A 4,110-nucleotide genomic window follows, 5' to 3' on the forward strand; every position below is an offset into this window, starting at 1 on the left:
CTCTTAATAATAAAGAATATACTCTTCTAAAGATACAGAAACGTTTATCAGGAGCAGAACTACCAGCAAGCTTACTGTAGGTTTCGTTGCTTAAAATACTGTGTGGGTCATTTCATTTAAAATCAACAAAATCTATAAAATGTTCTCAGCTGATCCACTCAGAATCAATGATTGTTTTTGCACAATAACTTCACGATATAAAATGAGGCCTTGCAAAATTTGACCCTCATATTATGATTATTTTTTGGAGTTTCAGACCCATAAAGTCGTCGTAGTGGGTTGAGTTTTTACACTTTTCACTCTGCAGTTATTATTTTCCAACATTTTTAAGCTCTCATATCATCATAAGGACATTAGATGATACATACAATTTTTAGGGCTGAAAAACTAATTCTCACTCTGCTGTGAACTGCATCCAGACATAGAGCCATAGAACAAGCATCGGTCACCTGGGGGTGTTTTCTAGTTTCTGATAATTCACAGCAGAATTAGATTATCAGCATGTGGGATAAGTAGATGGCCAGAACAAGTTTTCCGTATCATTATTGTTCCTTAGAAACAGTTTCTGGTTCTTATTACTCTGCCAAGGAACGTGTCAGAGTTATGTGATCATCAGTGTTGGTCTGTCTGTCTGTCTGTTAACAACACTCAAAAACGGTCAAACGAATTTGAATGAAATTTTCAGTGAAGGTCAAAAATGACACAAGGACTAACTGATTAGATTTTGCCAGTGATGTGGCTTATAGTCTGGATTAACAGATTTGTTAAAGATTTCTATACAGATAGCAGCACAGTGTCACTGTAACCATGACAACAAGTGAACACATGATTGCAATCCTACCACATCTCTTTTAAAGATTTCATCCATTGGAGATGATCCAGTGACTTCATAGCCTGAAGGTGCGTGTCCACTAGATGCGATTTTCTGGCACGTCAAAGCACTGCATCTGAAAATTGCACGCATGCTGGGCAGTCAAAAGCGGATCACAACATTGTCACATGACAGGGCTCAAGCGACAGAGGGCCACTGTGTGGTCATGTGACTGAGCTGTCAGCTTGACAGTCCAGCAGGTATGTCTGATAAACAAAGTGGCTCAGCCACAAACGTTCTCTTTTATTTCGAAAACACTTCAGCGAAGACACACTGGATCACAGCTGGAAGCGCACTGCAACTGGACCAGCATGCAACATGCGGTGTGTTTCGAGCTGCGATCTGACGTGTTTACCCAGAGCTCATTTTCATAAAGTAGACTGGACTTCTACTTTATGCAAATTCGATGTGGTGTGCGGAGATTTTATGCATCGTGAAACTGTCCTGAAAAATCTAAACTAGCCACCGCTGACCGAAAAGGAGGACAGATTCAGCTGCTGCACAGGTTATTTCTCGCCTCATATGCTTTCAGAAATATTTTGAAGTGTTTTTGAAATAAAAGAGAAAGTTGGCGGCTGAGCTGCTTTGTTTATCCAACATGCCTGTCGGACTCTCAAGCCGCAAGCGTTTTTCACATGACCACATAGTGGCCCGCTGTTGCTGGAACGCTGTCATGCGACGATGTTGTGGCCCACTAGTGACAGCCATCTGTGCGATTTTCAGATGCAGTGCATTTCCATGCGGAAAATCGTATCGAGTGGACATGCAGCTTGAGTGCTTTTCTTCTTTGTTTATGTGATCAGCAGACATAAAATCCAAGGAATATGGTTGAGAAGAACTACAAGCAAGTGGTAAGATTTTAATTACCATTTATTTAAATCATTGCTGCCAACACAACCTGGTGGCATAGAACATGTGCAGTCACTAAGAAAGTTTAGATCCAGACAGGCATGGATGGGGATTGAACCCATGATCTTTGGTTTACGAGATCAACGCCTTACCACTGGGCCACCACGCCCTGCTGCTGCTGCTGCTAAGTTTTGTGCAGAGTGAAATTGCAGTTGAATGGATGGAAACATGGCATTAAGTAGAAGCAACTAAAAGGTTGCAGAATCAACACCAAATGAACAAAACATTTGTGAATGTGAGGTGAGTTTAAATGTTTAGCTGCTTGTGTCACTCAGCTTTAAGCCTCTGTCTGTTTGTGATGTACATATTTATGGCTCAAAGATGAGGTAGTCTGTAATACTAGATGTACTACAATAACGTCAGCAAATATACCATTATTACTGCATCATTTGACACTGAGGTGTGGTTTCCTGTCTGTAGAGTAAATACCAGTCTTCTCGATTAACGTCTTAATTCCCAATTGAGCTTTAATTGTATCTTCCTTGTTGTCTAGTGTGTTACCTGTTTGTCTCACCCATAGTGAGGTTAAAGCAGAACAACATGTTTATTTTCATTCACCAGAGAAAAAGAAAAAGCTGTTTCAAGTATTTTCCTGTGCAGATTCATGTTATGTAACAGATGCTTGGACCTTTTTTTCTCTGGCTAATTTGGATTTCATGTCAGTAGAAAGAAAAGAATCACTGTACCTAACAAATACAACTTTGTTTCTAAGTTCTACTACTCAGTTAGAGAGAAATGTTTGTGTTGTTTTTTTAATGAAATTTCTAATGGAAACTCACTTGTTTGCAGCTACATGCTGAGCAACAACACTGAGTATTAAGGTTTGTTTGCTTTCCTCAAAACTTTTTACTAAAGATCTGCTGGCAAATCAAATGTGTTCATGGCACATACAGTCTATAAAGAGGGATGATGTGACGACTCAAAACAAGTAAATTTTGACCACCCCAGCACCAGGAGGCGGGCCCTGTTTCCCTATTCCAGCTGAAGTTCTGTTGTTCATTCTTTGCTGACTGATTGAGGTTGTGAGGCAAAGCCCCTAAATTTACCAGTCTATCTGCGTTTCGACCTTTGCCTCTGGTCGTGAGCTCTTGGTAGCAAGCACATAAATGAGACACATGTGGCTGAAATGAGGCTCCTGTGTGAGCTGGCTGAGTGCAGGCTTAGAGATGGGGAAACACTCAAATATCCAGAGGGAACTCAGAGTAGAGAGTGTCTTCCTTTGAAGGTTTTTTTCAGTTATATTGTACTAAGGAGAGACACCGTTTAGACCCAGAATTCACTGAAGGAGTTACAGATCTCATCTGGCCTGGGAGCATCAATGGATCCACCAAGAAAAATGGAAAGTTTTGCTGGGAAGAGATGAGCTGCTCAGACTGCTGCCATCACAATCTGACTCTGGATACGTAGAGGAAAAAGGATCATTTCTGTCAGGTGCTTCTTATCACAACTTTGTACTTGACTTGAGGCTATGAAAGGCTGAATACAGTCAGGATTGCCAGCTGCTGTAAATGAAGAAGTCATGAAGGCTCTCACAGAACTCTGTTTGACTCGTCAAACAATAGGGGAGGCTGTGGCTCAGGTGGAAGAGCGAATCGTCCAATGATCGAAGGGTTGACGGTTCAATTCCCACTCTGTCCGAGTCATGTGCAGTTGTGTCCTTGGGCAAGACACTTTACCTGCCTTGCCTCCAGTGCTGCTCTCACACTGGTGTATGAATGTTGGTGGTGGTCAGAGGGGTTGTAGGTGTGGATTGGCAGCCATGCTTCTGTCAGTCTGCCCCAGGGCAGCTGTGGCTACAAATGTAGTTTACCACCACCAGAGTGAGAATGTGTGAGTGAATGAATAATGGATTTATTGTGAAGCGCTTTGAGTGCACAAAAAAGTGCTATATAAATCTAATCCATTATTATTATTTATCATTTGTTTCAAACCACTGGATGAGTTGACTGAATATCCTGTGGGATTTGTGGGGTGTTTGCAGTTGTCACACCAATGAGTAACAGTGAGGTTGTGAAATAAGAAAAAATTTGTTAGATTGAGCTGAAGCAGATGCATCGATGAATAGCACTGATGTCTGTGATTATGTCCACTCATTGCTTATCTAAATCCAATATCTTTGATCTCTGTGTTTGGTCTCCACCTACTCCTAACAGAACGTCATCTCCTCAGCTGTTAAATCTTCTCATATCTTCTGGGTGTTGTTTAGTGCTGAATGTACAATGAAGTTGTAGAGCTAGACAACTAAACAAAGAGCTGACAATCACTGTAGCCACTCAGTAGATTCAGGTTCTCTGGAGGTTCATCACATCCAGCTTTAAAAGTGATCCATC

General features: G+C 41.3%; 1 non-coding gene across 1 annotated transcript; it reads right to left on the reverse strand.

Moving 5' to 3' along the window:
* Positions 1-1,817: 1,817 nt before the first annotated feature.
* On the reverse strand, positions 1,818-1,889 carry trnat-cgu (transfer RNA threonine (anticodon CGU)). Its single transcript has one exon. It is a non-coding gene; the product is annotated as a tRNA-Thr (tRNA).
* Positions 1,890-4,110: the final 2,221 nt, after the last annotated feature.

This window comes from Acanthochromis polyacanthus, chromosome 10, assembly GCF_021347895.1.
Source record: "Acanthochromis polyacanthus isolate Apoly-LR-REF ecotype Palm Island chromosome 10, KAUST_Apoly_ChrSc, whole genome shotgun sequence".
In the NCBI taxonomy this organism is placed as follows: Eukaryota; Metazoa; Chordata; class Actinopteri; family Pomacentridae; genus Acanthochromis; species Acanthochromis polyacanthus.